Raw genomic sequence first — 18,866 nt, 5'->3', positions numbered from 1 at the left:
CCACCCACCTCGGCCTCCCAAAGTGTTGAGATTACAGGCATGAGCCACTGCACCACCCTAAAATTTATTATTATTATTATTATTATTATTATTTTTGAAATGGAGTCTCACTCTGTCACCCAGGTTGGAGTGCAGTGGCGCAATCTCAGCCCACTGTAATCTCCACCCCATGGGTTCAAGCGAGTCTCCTGCCTCAGCCTCCCGAGTAGCTGGGATTACAGGCGCCTGCACTGTGCCTGGCTAATTTTTGTGTTTTTAGTAGAGACCGGGTTTCTCCATCTTGACCAGGTTCGTCTTGAACTCCTGACCTTGTGATCCACCTGCCTTAGCCTCCCAAAGTGCTGGGATTACAGGCATGAGCCACCACGCCCGGCCTCAAAATTTATTTTTTTTTTAGAAACAAGGTCTCATAATATTGCTCAGGCTGATCTCAAACTCCTGGGCTCAAGCAATGTGCCTGCCTGTGCCTCCCAAAGGGTTGGGATAACAGGCGTGAGCCACTGCGCCTGGCCTGAAAATTTGTTAACTAGCTATTTAATATTCTGGTAACTGAATTTTGAATTGAGAAATATACTCATTTTAGAGGTTATTTTGTATGTCTAGATTTTGCCTTTTCATTTTTGACAAATGCTCTTAGTCTCAAAAATTATTTTGAGTTTGAGCAATGAGTATGTATTACTTTTCTAACAAAAAATTAAAATAAACAGCATTAGAAAATTCTTGTCCAGAAATTCCAGAAGTTAACTAGTGAAGTCTCTGATCTTTCTCTCTGAATCTGTATTAACATATTTCCCTCCATCACTCTCTTTAGTGTTTGGTAGTGGCTAATGTTACTTGCCCTAAGAGATCAGACCTCTCTGGGGAGTCCGTTTTGTAATCTACAGTCCAGATGTCAGTGAAGGGAAAGATTCAGCTTGAAGGTTGGCCTTTGCTTTTTGTTTTCCAGTAAATTTTGACTCTTAAGGTATTTCTTAGTATCTTGTTATGTAAACACTTTTATTATCTGAGGTGTTGGTTATTCATCTATTGTCTTTTTTAGAAGACATTTATTATTAACAGTGGAAACAAAGGAAGGAATTATTTTATTCTCTTTAGTTCCAAGCAACATAACAACATCAGAGAGGCCAGAGTAAACACAGTATTTCATATGCTTTCCAGGTAATTGTCAATCAACGAGTCATTTTCTTTCTTTTCTTTTCTTTTCTTTTTTTTTTTTTTACAGACGCAATCTCGCTTTGTTGCCCGGGTTGGAGTGCAGTGTGGTGTGATCATAGCTCACTGCTGCCTAGAACTCTTGGCTTCAAGTGATCCTCCCTCCTCGGCTTCCTAAAGTGCTGGGATTGGATTATAGGCGTGAGCCACAGTGCCTAGCTCTCTAAGAGACTGATTTAACAAGAGTTTAAACTCCCTTAGTAGGAAGCATGATTTATGCCAGGGAGAGTAGGAAGGAGGGATGCAAACTATCTTTTACTATCTCCATCCTTCTTTATGGAGAAGTTGGGCTGGTATGTATCTGAATCTATAGCTATTGTTCTACTTTTGTGCATATATTTTGTCTAAAAAGTTTGACAGAAGCAGCATTCTTTTCATTTAATAAATTATCATCCAGGCATGGGATCCTATTCTGAGGAAGATGGCCCTCTAAAAAATGCTCTCAATATGAGCTGTCTGGGCTTACTGCTGATTGAGCGTACCTGTTGGCAGTGATTGGCGTGCCAGGCAGATTTCCTGTGGTCTGTGACTGCGTTTCTAAAGTAAACATAGTGGGAAAAGCTTGCCATTCTGTCTTTCTTTTCAGAACATGCAGTGGATTTCTGAAGTGGCAAAAGGAGGATTTGTTTGGACAAAGGGACAGTATTTAGTTTAATTGTAGAGTTACTGATTTTATGGAGTCATGAAAGAATGACTAAGCACTGGGAGATTAGAAACATCTCATTGTAATTATCTGGTTACTAGACCTCTTTTGGGGTGGGGTAGGGAGACTGGAGGTGATGCAGAAAGGGTGTACACAAGGCATTAATAAGAAATGGGCCTAAAAACAGAGAGTCTTTAATGAAACTGCTGACATTAAAATAAAAGTGTTATTCTAGGGTATATCCTAGGTAATTACTAGAGATTGAACAAACTGTGTAACTTGATCAAAATCATCATTCAGCAAACTTTGCTGTTATGTTTAAGGGCAGAGAGAAAGGCTCTCAAGCTTTGTTCCCAAGGAGCTCCATGCCTAAGAAGGAAGGCAGACAAGTAATGGTTATTATTCTGCGTATTAAGCGTGCTACTATGGGAAAACTGAAGAGGGATGGGATCCTAAGCTGGGGATGGGGAAAGAGATGTGGCCCCTTCCTATTTTGGCCTGAAGGATGTGAGGCTGTGAACCAGGTGCACACTCTCCTGGTGGGTACTCTGGGGTCTGGTTTTTTTTTTTTTTTGAGACGGAGTCTCGCTCTGTCGCCCAGGCTGGAGTGCAGTGGGGCTCACTACAAGCTCCGCCTCCCGGGTTCACGCCATTCTCCTGCCTCAGCCTACTGAGTAGCGGGGACTACAGGTGCCCACCACCACGCCTGGCTAATTTTTTTTTATTTTTAGTAGAGACGGGGTTTCACTGTGTTAGCCAGGATGGTCTCGATCTCCTGACCTCATGATCCACTCACCTCGGCCTCCGAAAGTGCTGGGATTACAGGTGTGAGCCACCGCGCCTGGCCCTGTTTTGTTGTCTTCCATTTTTGAGAGAGCAGTGTTGGCTGGGGACCTAGCTTGTGACCATGAGACAAGGAGATTGACTTTTGGCTATAGTAATGTCATGTTCTCATTTTGAGAAGTGGCTACAGATAAGAGGCAAGAAAGCACTCTTGCTGAGAGAAAAAGGCTGTTTGAAACTAACATGCTATGGGGAGTCCTAGATGTTGATGAAATCAGGACTCTTGTATTTTCATATCCTTACTTGAATTATAAACTGGTCAGTGATTCAATTTTGGAATTTGCGGGGCAGGGGTTAGACATTGTTCTTTTAGGAAACTTGTTGCTATTTTGTTTGCTTCTGAATAGTGATGGTATTATTAATATTTTGAATTGCAGTTACAAGTTTATTATGTGCATTATTGAACATAGAAGTTTTAAGAAGGTATCTGGGGGATATACTTGTATCTCTTTTTATTATGAGTGAATGTAAGTATATTATAGTTATATGAGAATTCGCTTCATCTTGCTTAAATTGTGTAGAGTGAGAAATAGGACTATTAGTTAAATGCATGAAATTTTTCTATTATAAACTTTTTTTTGAACAGGTAATATATACACATGAATTAAAAATTTAAGTTTCTCTCCTAGCTTGTCTGCCATCCACCCAATTTCTTTCCCTGGAGTCACCAATGTTATTAATTATATTCATGAAAAAAAGCATATATATATATATATATATATATATATATATACACACACACACTCATACATATATATACACACACACACACACACCTCCCTCTGTTTTTGTACAGTTCGTGGCTGATTATAGACTACTTTTGCATTTTGCTTTTTTTTTTTTTTTCTGAGACGGAGTTTCACTCTTGCTGCCCAGGCTAGAGTGCAATGGCGCAATCTTGGCTCACCGCAACCTCCACCTCCCAGGTTCAAGTGATTCTCCTGTCTCAGTCTCCCTAGTAGCTAGGATTACAGGCATGTGCCACCATGCCTGGCTAATTTTGTATTTTTAGTAGAGATGAGGTTTCTGCATGTTGGTCAGGCTAGTCTTGAATTCCCGACCTCAGGTGATCTGCCAACCTCGGCCTCTCAAAGTGTTGGGTTTACAGGCATGAGCCACTGCGTCCAGCGCATTTTACTTTTTTTAAACTTCACGTATCTTGGAAATCATTCTATGTGAGTACATTGAAGACTTCCTCCTTTTTTTTTTTAAATGAACTGTATGACTAAATAGTATGCTGTTGCATGGCATATCATGATTTCCTGAGTCCTCTATTGATGAACATTTAGTTTTATCTAATCTTTTGCTTTTATAAACAGTGCTGCAAAGAATAATTCTATAATATATTATTTTTGCACATATATGAATAAATTCCCAGAAGTTGACATTTTGGGTTAAAAGTTACGTGCCTTAACATTGCTATAAATAGATATTCCCAGATTATTCACGTTGGAGGTTTTGATGAAATCCAACCTGCAATACAAGATATATTTTTGTTCGTTTTTTGAGACAAAGCTCTGTCGCCCAGGCTAGAGTACAGTGGCACAATCTCAGCTCGCTGCAACCTCTGCCTCCCAGGCTCCAACCATTCTCCCATCTCAGCCTCCCAGTTAGCTGGAACTACAGGTGCATACTACCATGCCTGGCTGATTTTTGTATTGTTTATTTTATTTATTTATTTTATTTTATTTGTTTTGAGATGGGGTCTTGCTCTGTCGCCTGGGCTGGAGTGCAGTGGCATGATCTCGGCTCACTACAGCCTCCGCCTCCTGGGTTCAAGCAGTTCTCCCACCTCAGCCTCCCGAGTAGCTGGGATTACATGGGCACACCACCACGCCCAGCTAATTTTTGCATTTTTACTAGAGACAGGGTTTCACCATGTTGACGAGGCTGGTCTCGAACTGTTGACCTCAGGTGACCCACCCACCTCAGCCTCTCAAAGTGCTGGGATTACAGGTGTGACCCACTGCGCCTGGCCCGATTTTTGTATTTTTTGTAGAGATGGGGTCTCACTATGTTGCCCAGGCTGTTCTCAAACTCATGAGCTCAAGCGATCCTCCCACCTTGGCCTCCCAAAGTGCTGGGATTACAGGTGTGAGCCACTGTGCCTGGCCTGCAATATGTATTTTAAAAATATGTTTAAAAAATGTAATTTCAGGCCGGGCCTGGTGGCTTACGCCTGTAATCCCAGCACTTTGGGAGGTCGAGGTGGGCAGATCACGAGGTCAAGGGATCGAGACCATCCTGGTCAACATGGTGAAACCTCGTCTTTACTAAAAATACAAAAATTAGCTGGGCCTGGTGGTGTGTGCCTGTAGTCCCAGCTATTCGGGAGGCTGAGGCAGGAGAATTGCTTGAATCTAGGAGGCGGAAGTTGCAGTGAGCCAAGATCGTACCAGTGCACTCCAGCATGGTGACAGAGCGAGACTCCATCTCAAAAAAAAAAAAAAAAAAGTAATTTTAAAATGGCGTAGAAACATGTCATGTGTCATTTTTTGAATTAAAATATGACTATAGTTCAGTGATCAAAAGCAAATTGAGCACTTTTCTTCTCATTTCTTTTTTTTTTTTTTTTTTTTTGAGCTGGAGTCTCGCTCTGTCACCCAGGCTGGAGCGCAATGGCGCAATCTCGGCTCACTGCAACCTCCACCTCCCGGGTTCATGCCATTCTCCTGCCTCAGTCTCCCGAGTAGCTGGGACTATGGGCGCCCGCCACCACACCCGGCTAATTTTTTGTATTTTTAGTAGAGATGGGGTTTCACCATGTTAGCCAGGATGGTCTTGATCTCCTGACCTTGTGATCCACCCACCTCGGCCTCCCAAAGTGCTGGGATTACAGGCGTGAGCCACCGCGCCCGGCCTCTTTTTTTTTTTTTTTTTTTTGAGACGTAGTTTTGCTCTTGTTGTCCAGGCTGGAGTGCAATGGCGAGATCTTGGCTCACTGCAACCTCTGCTGGGTTCAAGCGATTCTCCTGCCTCAGCCTTTTGAGTTGCTGGGATTACAGGCATCCACCACCATGCCCGGCTAATTTTTTTATTTTCAGTAGAGACAGAGTTTTGCCATGTTGGCCAGGCTGATCTCAAACTCCTGACCTCAGGCAATCCACCCACCTTGGCCTCCCAAAGTGCTGGGATTATAGGCGTGAGCCACCATGCCCGGCCTCTTCTCATTTCTTGTTTGCTTTTCTCTTTTGACTTGGCAAGAATTTTGTGACTGGACGAGGCAGGAATAAGTTTTGTTTCCTTGTAGATGTTACCAATACTGCCTTCTAGAGATGGGTACTAGATACAGAAGATTTACTGAATAATTGCTTCTGCGTGTGTGTGTGTGTGTGTGTGTGTGTGTGTGTTTCTTTCCAATATGGTGATCTACCAAACTTTCTGTAGTTTTCAATACTTGTAGTAATGGATGATGATTGTGATATCAGGATTACAATTTGATTTAACTTTAAAAACAACTTTCTGGAATTTATTGGATAGAGTATGATTTAACTAGAAAGAATAGGAATAGAGGCTGGGAGTGGTGGCTCACGCCTGTAATCCCAGCAGTTTGGGAGGCGGAGGCGGGTGGATCGCTTGAGGTCAGGAGTTTGAGACCAGCCTGGCCAACATAGTGAAATCCTGTCTCTACTAAAAATGTAAAGTTAGCTGGGCATGGTAGTGCACACCTGTAATCCCAGCTACTCAGGAGGCTGAGGCAGGAGAATAGCTTGAACCTGGGAGGCGAAGGTTGCAGTGAGCCAAGATTGCATCACTGCAGTCCAGCCTGGGTGACAGAGCAAGACTCCATCTCAATAAAAAAAGGGAAAACATAGTATTAACATTTTAGTGTGTTCCCTTCCATACGTTTTCTATGCAAGATGCATATAAAAAAAAGTTTTTATTTTATAAACAAAAATGGCATCATTTTTGTTTTCTAGTTTGCTTTTTTATTTTTTTTGAGATGGAATTTCGCTCTTGTCGCCCAGGCTAGAGTGCAGTGGCGTGATCTTGGCTCACTGCAACCTCTGTCTCCCAGGTTCAAGTGATTCTCCTGCCTCAGTCTCTCAAGTACGTGGGATTACAGGTGCCTGCCACCATGCCCAGCTAATTTTTGTATTTTTAGTAGACATGGGGTTTCACCATGTTGGCCAGGCTGGTCTCAAATTCCTGACCTCAGGTGATCCACTGGCTTCGGCCTCCCAGAGTGCTGGGATTACCGGCATGAGCCACCGCTCCCGGCCTAGTTTGCTTTTCTAATTGTTTTCTAGTTTGCTTTTTTCACTAAAATGATTGCAGATACCTTTAAAGTCCAATAAGAACAGATTTATTTATTTATTTTTTATTTTTTATATATTTTTTTGAGATGGAGTCTCGCTTTGTCACCCAGGCTGGAGTGCAGTGGCGCGATCTCAGATCACTGCAAGCTCCGCCTCCCGGATTCATGCCATTCTCCCACCTCAGCCTCCCAAGTAGCTGGGACTGCAGGTGCCTGCCACCATGCCCGGCTAAGTTTTTGTATTTTTAGTAGAGACGGGGTTTCACCGTGTTAGCCAGGATGGTCTTGATCTCCTGACCTCATGATCTGCCCGCCTTGGCCTCCCAAAGTGCTGGGATTACAGGCTGAGACACCGCGCCCGGCAAGAACAGATTTTTTATCATCATTCTTGGTAACTGCATAGTATGCTGTTGTATGGATGTACTGTAATTTATTTCCCAATTCCCTGTTCGTTAACATTTAGGATTATTTCATTAAAAAAGGATGACCAAAACAAAGAAAGAGAAAAAAGAATTAAAAAAAAAGGATGACCAGCTGCAGTGAACAACTTGATATGTTCAGTTTGGTATACTTTTTTTTTTTTTTGAGATGGAGTCTCGCTCTGTCAGGAGCCATGGTGCCCAGCCCATTTTAGCATACTTGATAAATTTTTCCTTAGATGCATTCTTAGATTTTGAACTGGTTGGGTGAAGAGATGTTGCCAAATTGTCCTATGTATTACTACTTTTTATTCTCATCAGCAGTGCATTAAAGTGTTTATTTGATTATATTCAATTACATTCTTTTTTTTTTTTTTTTTTTTGAGACGGAGTCTTGTTCTGTCACCCAGGCTGGAGTGCAGTGGGGTGATCTTGACTGTGCAACCTCTGCTTCCCAAATTCAAGCGATTCTTGTGCCTCAGCATCAGGAGTAGCTGGGGTTACAGGCGTGCACCACCATGCCTGGCTAATTTTTGTATTTTTAGTAGAGACGGGGTTTCACCATGTTGGCAAGGCTGGTCTCGAATTCCTAGCCTCAAGTGATCCACGCACCTCAGGCTCCCAAAGTGCTGGGATTACAGGTGTAAGCCATCGTGCCTGGCCTCAATTACATTCTTAAGTGACCGTTTTTGAAAATGTAGGACTAGAGTGATGGTTAGGTTTTTTGATATTTTAAGGAAAACCATGTTAATGTTGAATAGGAATAAGTTTATGTTGGAAAAATATTGAGGCAATCATAACTCGTTTTGGAAACCGAGCTGCTGTATGTAGTACAACCCAGTTTATACTAACATTGTTAAGGCACAGCTCTCTTTTTGCGCTTTTCTTTTGGAATTTTTTTTTGTAAATCCATAAAACATAACTATAAAAATTTCATTTTAGTAAAAGCAGTGTCCTAATATAGCTTATCTGAGAAATATAGCAAATTTTTGTTAGGTATAAACTTAGTAAAGTACAGACTTAAAGTATATGAGCTTGAAATATGATTGAATAGTGGTGGACAGGGTATGAAATTTCACAGTATTTCATAGTATTTGAAATTGTATGCAGTGTATAAAATTCCTTATTTGATAGTATATGAAATTGTCTCTTCAATAGCCTTTGTCATTGCTCAGGTGATGTTCCACATTATTTTTCACTGACAAGTCACTTAAGTTGCATTGAAAGGGTTTGAAGTAACATAATAAGATCTAAATTGTCAATGAATAAATGAATCCCTAAAGCCCTCATTTCAGTTCTCTTTCTTTAGCAAGCACAGGTTTCCTTATCTTTGAAGGCTGTCCATGACTCTGCACGTTTTCCTCGTCCATCAGATTCATACTGAGGAGTATGAATCTTGCCTAAGCAAGGTAAACATGCTTGGATGGTGAGGGACAATAAGCAAAGCCTGCATTCTCATGCTCAGGTACACCTAAGGTGTAGCTTTACCTAGTGGTGCCCTTATATTTGTTTCACTGTTGTAGCCTTTCTTTTTTCCATGTTTCCTAAAGAATTGGAAAAGTAGAGCCTTGCAGGAAAGCGTCTTGATATACTTGGTGGAATAGATTATTTACTTGTCTTTCTCTCTGCAGTGAACATGGAGCTTGTTGAGGGCAGTGCCTGGCAGATTGCCTGGTACATTAGGTACTCAGTGAACTTGGGAAACTGGAACCAAGAGCCTTTCCATTTCATGTGTCTTTCCACTTTTTTCTTCTTTTGTTTTCTTTAACTTCCTATTGTGAAATAATTATAGATTCACAAGAAGTTGCAAAAAATGTACAGGGAGTTCTTGTTTACCCTTCACCCAGTTTCCCCCAATGGTTACGCATATTTTGTTGTTTCTCCTCTTTTCCTGCTGTGCTGTGTCTTCTTTTCCCTACGTTATCCTAGTTTTCCCCTCTTTTTCCTATTTTTGATCATGCTTTTGGCTTGCCATTGGCATCTATGGGATGTACTGAACTCTTTGAACTAAATGTTGCTGATTACTCTCCTAAGGCTACTTGTGGGAATGCATGTGATGGTTCTTTCTCTTCATTTATTCTTTGTGGATCACTTGCTTAGTATGAGGTGCTGTGCCAGGTACTAGTTGTTCCTCTATATTCAAGCTTTTCAGCTCTTATTTTGAGAACATTATGGTGGATATATCTTTCCTTTGTAGGTCTTTTTCCTAAATGATACGTGTGTCTAAAGTACTCAGAGATGTGTATCTATTGTTGGTGAGCAGAAGGAGCTGCATTTTGGTGAAAATAGCCTTGGATTTTGAATTAGAAAGTGAAGTTCAAATCTTGGTTCTGGCCAGGTGTGGTGGCTCACATCTGTAATCCCAGTGTTTTGGGAGGCCAAAGTGCGAGAATCACTTGAGGCCAGGAGTTCAAGACCAGCATGGGCAACATAGCAAGACCCCATCTCTCTAAAACAAAACAAAACAAAAAAAAGGAATCAAAATTCTGGTTCTGTTTCATACTTGCTGTGTGACCCCAGAAGTCACTTTGCTTCTGAATCTCTTCTTGTCTGTAAAATAGGCATTATAATTACAATCTGACAGAGGTTTTGTAGGGAATAGAGAAAGTAGCATTTGTATGATCACTTAATACGTTGGAAGGTACTGCTTCAAATATGAAGTAGCTATACTTATTTTATTGATGAAATGAAAGCCAAATTTAAAACTATTGGTGTATTAATTCTTCATAGCTTGACTTCTTTATTCAGTAACACAGAAAGACTTCTCTTGTATTTTTAAATCCTCATCCTTCTTACACCTTCTGTCTTCACATTAAATACCCAGGACTTAATAGAGTTTTCTTTTTTTTCAACTGGGTATAACCTAGCTCCCTTGGGAAATTTGGGATGGCCATGTCAGCTGTCATACTGTATCAAATGACATATCAGATGTCCTCTTCTCTCTTTTTTTTTTTTTGAGATGGAGTCTCGCTCTGCCTCCAGGCTGGAATGCAGTGGTGCCATCTCAGCTCACTGCAGCCTCTGCCTCCTGTGTTCAAAGTGATTCTCTTGCCTCAGCCTCCCGAGTAGCTGGGATTACAGGTGCGCGCCACCATGCCCAGCTAATTTTTGTATTTTTAGTAGAGACGAGGTTTCACCATGTTGGCCAGGATGGTCTCCATCGTCTTGATCTCTTGACCTCGTGATGTGCCCGCCTCGGCCTCCCAAAGTGCTGGGATTACAGATGTGAGCCACTGTGCCCAGCCTGTTCTCTTCTCTTCTTACTCACCTAAGTCTGGGGATTTTTCTGTTTCAGGAACCTCTTAGAAAATCTCTCAAGCAGGCTGGGCGTGGTGGCTCATGCTTGTAATGCCAGCACTTTGGGAGGCCAAGGCGGGCGGATCACCTGAGGTCAGGAGTTCAAGACCAGCCTGGCCAATATGGTGAAACCCGTTTCTACTAAAAATACAAAAATTAACTGGGACTGGTGGCGGGTGCCTGTAATCCCAGCTACTTGGGAGGCTGAGGCAGGAGAATCGCTTGAACCTGGGAAGTAGAGGTTGCATTGAGCCGAGATTGTGCCACTGCACTCCAGCCTGGATAACAGAGTGAGACTCCGTCTCAAAAAAAAAAAAAAAAAAAAAAAAAGAAAGAAAATCTCTCAAGCTAGCATATATGCTCCTTTGTGCTTAGCTTTTTAGTGGATTTCACTGTTAGAAACCAACTCTTCATGTGTTACTAGAAACATTTTTATTTTTGAAGGGAGACCGGCTTTTCATTTGTACATGCACATGGAATACTTAGTATAGAAAGTGGGGCATAAAATGAAAATTTTAAAATTGAAATAATTGACAATTTTTTTTCTTAAACCTTGTCTAGATGCAGGCAAACTTTTAAATCATTAAGGGACAGACATTTATAGAACACCCCTTCCAATAATAGCAGGATACACATTGTTCTGAAGTGCATATGGAACATTTCAGGATAGACCATATGTTATGCCATAAAACAAGCCTCAATTAATTTAACGGATGGAAATCATACTATGTTCTCTGACCATAATGGAATGAAATTAGATATCAATAACAGAAGGAAATTTGGGGAATTCAGAATATGTGAAAATTAAACTACACACACTGAAATCACCAATGATTCAAAGAGAAAGCCACAGGAAAATTGGAAAATACTCTGAGATAAAGGCAAAATATATCATATCATGATGATGATGGTTGCAAACAATGTGAATGTACTTTATACCACTGAATTAATTGTATGTTTTAAAATAGTTAAAATGGCAAATCTTATATATGTTTTACCAAAATTGAAAAAAACAAAACAAAACAAAAAAAACCCCTGGGCTGGGCGCAGTGGCTCATGCCTGTAATCCCAGCAGTTTGGGAGGCCAAGGCAGGTGGATCACCTGAGATCAGGAGTTCAAGACCAGCCTGGCCAACATGGCGAAACCCCATTCTACTAAAAATACAAAAAATTAGCCGGGCATGGTGGTGGGTGCCTGTAATCCCAGCTACTTGGGAGGCTGAGGCAGGAGAATAGCTTGGACCCAGGAGGTGGAGGTTGCGGTGAGCCCAGATCACGCAACTGTCCACTGTACTCCAGCCTGGGTGGCAGAGTGAGAATCCATCTCAAAAAACAAGAAGAAGAAGAAGAAAAAAACCCCTGCCACTCATTTTTCAACAATGAATGTTTACTGAGGGCCTACTATGCTTCATGCGAAAAACAAAGAATATATCATAAGCTAGGGGATACAGCAAAAGCAGTTCCCAGAAGGAAATTTATAGCTATAAATGCTTGTATTAACAAAAGAAGAAAGATGTCAAATCCATAACTTAATCTTCCAGCTTAAGAAACTAATGAAAGAAGAACACACTAAATCCAAAGTGAGCAGAAGGAATATAATAAATAAAATCTAGAATGGAAATAAATGAAATAGAGGGGAAAAAAGTAGGGAAAATCAAACCAAAAATAGGTTCTGCGCAAAGATCAACAAAATGCACAAACCTTGAGCTAGATTAATAAATTAATAAAATGAGGAATGAAAGAAAGGACATCACTACAGACCTTACATGGAAATTAAAAAAGATTATAAGGAAATACTAGGAACCATTTTATGCCAACAAGTTAGATAACACATATGAAATATATGCATTCTTTGAAAGACACTACTGAAATTAACTCAAAAAGAAATAGAAAGTCTTTTTTGTTTGTTTCAGATGGAGTCTTGCTCTGTTGCTCAGGGTGGAGTGCAGTGGTGTGATGTTGGCTCACTGCAGCGTTTGCGTCCTGGGTTCAAGTGATTCTCCTGCCTCAACCTCCCAAAGAAATAGAAAATCTAAATAGACCAATAAAGGAAAGAGATTGAATTAGCAATAAAAAAGCCCCTCCCAAAAAAGCTTAGGTCCAGATGACTTTGCATTTTGTGATTCTACCAAATATTTAAAGAAGAATCAACATAAATTCTTCACACACTCTTTCAAAATAAAGAAGAGGTAATTACTTTCCAGTTTATCCTATGAGGACATTATTAGGCTGATACCAAAACCAGGCAAAAACGTCACAAGACAAGAAAACTACAGAACAGTATTCTTTATGGATATAGGTGTAAAATACCTCAACAAAATACTTGCAAACTGAATATAGCAACATATCAGAAGAATTCTGCACTGTGACCGAGTGGGAATTATCCCAGGAATGCAAAGTTGGCTTAATGTCTGTAAATTAACGTAACATGCCATGTAATAGAATAAAAGACAAGACCAACATGATCATCTCAATAGCGGCAGGAAAAACGTTTGATTAAATCCAACATTGTTTCATGATAAAAAACATTCAACAAATTAGAAATGGAAGGGAACTTCCTCAGTGTGATAAAGGCCATCTTTGAAAACCTACAGCTAATATCATACTTAATGATGAAAGACAGAATGCTGTCCTAAGATTAGGAACAAGACATATAGTCTTTAATTTTTTTAAAATTTATATATATATAGATATTTTTTATATAGACGGAGTTTTATTATGTTGCCCAGGCTGGTCTCGAACTCCTGATCTTACGTGATCCACCCACCTTGGCCTCCCAAAGTGCTGGGATTATAGGTGTGAGCCACTGCGCTTGACCAAAACATGTATAGTCTCTTTGACACTTAGCTTTAACATTGTATTGGAGGTTCTAGCCAGGACAATTAGGGAAGAAAAAGAAAGAAAAGGCGTTCATATTGGAAAGGAAGTAAGATAATCTCTATTTGCAGATGGTATGATCTTGTATATAAAACATCCTAAGGAATGCACTATAAAACTGTTATGAGCTCCTCAAAGTTGCAGAATACGGGATCAATATACAGAAATTAATTTTATTGTTACACATTTACAATGAATAATTCAAAAATGAAACCAAGGGAACAATTCCATTCACAGTAGCGTCAAAAAGAATAAAACATTTGGTAATAACAAAAGAAGTGCACAACTTACATTCTTTTTTTTTTTTTTTTTGAGATAGGGTCTCACTCTTGTCGCCCATGCTGGAGTGCAGTGGCATAGTATCAGCTCACTGCAACCTCTACCTCCTGGGCTCAAGTGATCCTTCCACCTTAGCCTCCTGAGTAGTTGGTACCACAGGTGTATACCACCACGCCTGGCTAATTTTTGTTTTTTTTAGAGACTAGGTTTCTCCATGTTGCCCAGGTTGGTCTCAAACTCCTGAATTCAAGTGATCCACCTGCCTCGACCCCCCAAAGTGCTGGGATTACAGGCGTGAGCCACTGTGCCTGGCCGGAACTTACATCTGAACTATAAAACATCATTGAAAGATCTAAATAAATGGAAAGATACTCTATGTTCAGGGATTGGAAGACTTAATATTGTTATGATGGTAATATTCCCCATATAGATTTAGCACAATCCCTATTAAAATTCCAGGCCAGGTGTGGTGGCTCATGCCTATAATCCCAGCACTTTGGGAGGCTGAGGCAGGTGTGAGGTCAAGAGTTTGAGACCAGCCTGAACAACAACATGCTGAAACCCCATCTCTACTAAAAATACAAAAATTAGCTGAGTGTGGTGGTGTGCGCCTGTAATCCCAGCTGGTTGGGAGGCTGAGGCAGGAGGATTGCTTGAACCTGGGAGGCAAAGTTTCAGTAAGCCGAGATCACGCCACTGCTCTCCAGCCTGGGTGACAGAGTGAGACTCCGTCTCATAAACAAACAAACAAACAAACAACAAAAAAACAAACCCAGTTGCCTACTTTGCAGAAATTGACAAGCTGATCTTAAAACTCATGTAGAAATGCAAGGGACCCAGAATTGCCAAAACAATCTTGAAAAAAAAGTTGGAGGACTTTCATAACTTACTACAAAGTTACAATAATTGAGACAATCTGATACTGGCATAAATATAGACATATAGATCAATGGCATAGAATGAGAATCCAGAACTAAACCCTTCTGTTTATGGTCAATTGATTTTCAACAAAGTGCAAGGACAGTTAGGTGGAGAAAGAATAATCTTTTTCAACAAATGATGGTGGTACAGGTCCACATAACAAAAAAAGGAATTTGGACCCTTACCTCACTTATATATATATAAATTCAGAATTCATCGTAGACCTAAATGTAAGATCTGAAACAATAAAACTCAGGCTGAGCCTAGTGGGTCATACCTGTAATCCCAGCACTTTGGAGGCCAAGGTGGGAGGATCACTTGAGCCCAGGAATTCAAGATCAGCCTGGGCAACATAGTGAGATGCCATCTCTATTAAAAAAGAAAAAAACTCTTAGAAGAAAACATGGTTGTAAATCTTCATGCCCTTGTATTACACAATGGTTTCTTTTTTCTTCTTTTTTTTTTTGATACAGGGTCTCACTGTCGCTGAGGCTGGGTTACAGTAGGGGGATCGCAGCTCACTGCAGCCTTGACTTCCTGCTGGGCTCAACAATCCTCCTACTTTAGCCTCCCGAGTGGCTGGGACTACAAGCATGTACCAATTAATTTTTGAATTTTTTATAGAGACAGGGTTTGCCACATTGCCCAGGCTGGTCTCAAACTCGTGAGCTCAAGCAGTCTGTCTCGGCCTCCCAAAGCTGCCGGGATTACAGGTGTGAGCCACCGTGCGTGGCTTCTTCAGTATGACACCTAAAACATAGGCACTGAAAGAAAAACAGGTAAATTGATATTCATTGAAACAGAAAACCTTTTTTTCAAATGGCACCATCAAGAAAATGAAGACATCCCAGAATGAGAAAAAATATTTGTCATATATCTGATAAAGGACTTTTATCCAAAATATATTTTAGAAATTCTTAAAATCAACAGTAGAAAGACACATAACCCAGTTAACAAATGAGCAAAGGATTTGATCAGATACTTCTTCAAAGATGCTGTCCAAATGGCCAGTACATCCATGAAAAGAAGTCAAGGCCGGGCGTGGTGGCTCATGCCTGTAATCCCAGCACTTTGGGAGGCCAAGGTGGGTGCATCACTAAGTCGATAGATCGAGACCATCCTGGCCAATATGGTGAAACCCCGTCTCTACTAAAAATACAAAATTTAGCTGGGCGTGGTGGCGCGTACCTGTAGTCCCAGCTACTTGGAATGCTGAGGTGGGAGAATTGCTTGAACCCCGGAGGCAGAGGTTGCAGTGAGCCGAGATTACGCCACTGCACTCCAGCCTGGCGACAGAACGAGACTTCATCTCAAAAAAAAAGCAGCTCAGTATCCTTAGTCCTTAGATGAAAATCAAAACCACAATTAGATGCCACTTTGATTATAGATAATTTCTGATCCCTAATCAGACATGTGCCACTGGCCCTGCTAATTCTGGGTAATTTCTTTTTTTTTTTTTTGAGACAGAATCTCGCTCTGTTGCCCAGGCTGGAGTGCAGCAGCACGATTTTGACTCACTGTGACCTCCGCCTCTGGGTTCAAGCAGTTCTCCCACCTCAGCCTCCTCAGTAGCTGGGATTACAGGCATGCGCCACCACTCCCGGCTACTTTTCATATTTTTAGTAGAGATGGGGTTTCGCTTTGTTGGCCAGACTGGTCTTGAACTCCTGACCTCAGGTGATCCACCCACCTGGGCCTCTCAAAGCTCTGGGATTACAGATCTAAGCCACCAAGCCCAGCCCTGGATCATTTCTAACAGATATAAAAGTAAAGAGATTATAACAAACCCTGGAATGCCCATCACCAAGCTTCAGCAGTTCTCAGTGGATGTCCATCTTGTTTCATCTTTGAGGGAGTTTCAAGGAGTAGAAAAAAATAGAAGCAATTTTAATCCCAATAGCCTAAACCTGCCACAGGAGGAGAAAAAATAGAATGAAAACTATGTTCTACTTTTACAGTTCACATTTAGGGAAAAATATGTTTAAAATATCTGAGAGGATTTTTAAAATTTACTTTATTAAAATACTAGTGAAGGCAAATTCTAATCATGAGTACCTTATCTGACACCTGGGTAGTATTTGTTTCTATTATTTTCTGATGGCAAGTGTACTGTAATGCAGTTGCCTTTTTGTTGTTGTTGTTTGTTTTTGCAGTTATTTGTGTTGACCAGCCTATAGTTTTTTACAACGTTTTTGTGGAAATAACTGATCTGCCAGCTGCATTTTCTTAGGAATTTTTTTCTTATTGTTTACGTCACTATGTTCTGTAGTGTTGAAAGGTAGGTTTCCCTCCACTATGAAATGATAGTGCCTGAGTTTTGAATACCATTTTTCTAATTGTGATTATAAAAGTAATATGTATTCATCATAGGAAAAATTTGGAAAACACAGGAAAGCACAAAGATAAGATTAAAGGGGCCTGTAATTTTATCAGCTGAAAGTTAACCAATGTTAATGATTTTGTTTTGTTGTTCAGGTGACCTGCCTTTTTAATGTAATGTGGTGAGCTTGAACCTTTTATTCATTTTGGTGCTTTTACATTGTGGTTGGATTTTGTCGTAATTACATTGTAGTTAATCATTGTGCACACTGGAGTGAGGGATAGAGAATGAGAGAAAATTAGTTTAACTCTGATTTTTTCCCTACTGCAGAATATTCTTGAGTATACTTGAGTAATTCCAGCTTTTAATGATCTTTCCAAGGTACACAATTATATATCCATCCAGTTTCTAGATTCTCCAGTTCAGAGATGACTTGTATAGATTTCCCTGCAAGACCAAAGCACTGTTGACTTTTGGTGCAAGAAATGGACTGTTGGGCCTTATTTCTGTACAGTCTTTCTGTTGTATGCCTGACTGGTATTTTACAGGCTTTTTGAGAATTATTTCATCTTAGTATCTAGAATTACAGAGCTCTAGAGAACTCTAGTAGAATTTCTAGTATTTGTTAATTGAAATAAAAACATCAAACTAAGAATTTAGAAACACTTTTTATATTATTTTTGCATTAAAAAATTCATGATACATTCATAATGCATAAAGGTAACCTTGAAAAATATGAATACTTTCTCAGTATTAAAACATATGAATATGATATTTTGTCTGTATAGATAATTCTTGGTGTATGTATGGAATAATTATCAGACATCCTTCTAATAAGTTTCCCCTTTCACCCCAGGAGTGAGGATCAGCAATGTTTACAGGTTGGGAACCAGTTCTGTGATCTTTCTAGACTGCTTGTTTCCTCTGAACAGGCCGCACACTCTTGCATCTGTGCTTTGTCCATATGTATTTGCACATTCCTTTTACTTGTAATGTTTTCTACCTTCTCCCTTACCTCTACTTCTAAGAAAGAATCTAACTCAACTTATGACTGCCAGTGACTGTTTGTCCTTTGATTTTCAGCCCAAGCAAACTTTATTCTTTGGACGAGTATTTCTGGAGTACCTTGTTTGCAACAGGCATTATAGGCATTAGGTGAACAAAATATAGTTAGGTCCCTACCTTCTTGAGGCTGACAGTCCTGTTGGGAAATCAGACAGTAAATATGTGATAGAATTGCACCTTAAGTGCTTGAAAGTAGAGAACAGCATGCAGTGACAAGGGAGTACCCCTAGAATGGCCTTCCAATGGGTCTCTGAGGAGCTAGCATTTAAGCTGAAGTCTGAAAGATGAAAAAGAGTAGCCGGGCCAATATAGGTGTAAGGAGAGTTTTTGGCAGAAGGAACAACATAAGCAAAAGCCCTGAAGTAGTAAAGAGTTTGGAACCAAAAGGAGGCCAGCGTATATGACTAGAGCTCAGAGGTATTTGGCTTGGAGATACAAATTTGGGAGACATCAGTTTATAAGCATGGGAATGGATGCTGGTTATTTTGGAGTGAGCAGCGTGAGGGGACAAGAGGCACTGGACTGAGCCCACCAACAGAGATCTGGAAGGTGGGTAGAGATGAGAGATGAATTAGTAGATGCAACCAGAGAAGTAGCAAGAAGGCATAAGCATTTGTTTTCACACAAGTAGGGAATTTTTGAAGAAGGAAGGGGCGATCGACTTTGGATTGCTGCTGAGTGGTGTAGTTTGTTAAGTACAGAAAAGTCTTCCTTGGATTTGCCAACATGGCT

The 18,866-nt window shown here is 40.5% G+C and overlaps 1 protein-coding gene across 49 annotated transcripts in view; it reads left to right on the top strand.

Moving 5' to 3' along the window:
- The window catches only part of CLASP1 (cytoplasmic linker associated protein 1), a 308,996-nt gene that overhangs the window by 13,091 nt on the left and 277,039 nt on the right, over positions 1-18,866 (top strand). Inside the window, exon 2 of one of the 49 annotated variants that reach the window (XM_054678907.2) lies at positions 1,223-1,505. The exons of the other annotated variants lie outside the window; for them this stretch is intronic. The gene's annotated coding sequence lies outside the window, so the exon portion shown is untranslated. The remainder of the gene's footprint in view (positions 1-1,222; positions 1,506-18,866) is intronic. 49 annotated transcript variants of the gene reach the window in all.

Source organism: Pan troglodytes, chromosome 13 (genome assembly GCF_028858775.2).
Source record: "Pan troglodytes isolate AG18354 chromosome 13, NHGRI_mPanTro3-v2.0_pri, whole genome shotgun sequence".
Classification (NCBI taxonomy): domain Eukaryota; kingdom Metazoa; phylum Chordata; class Mammalia; order Primates; family Hominidae; genus Pan; species Pan troglodytes.
This window is presented reverse-complemented; position numbering and strand designations above follow the sequence as displayed.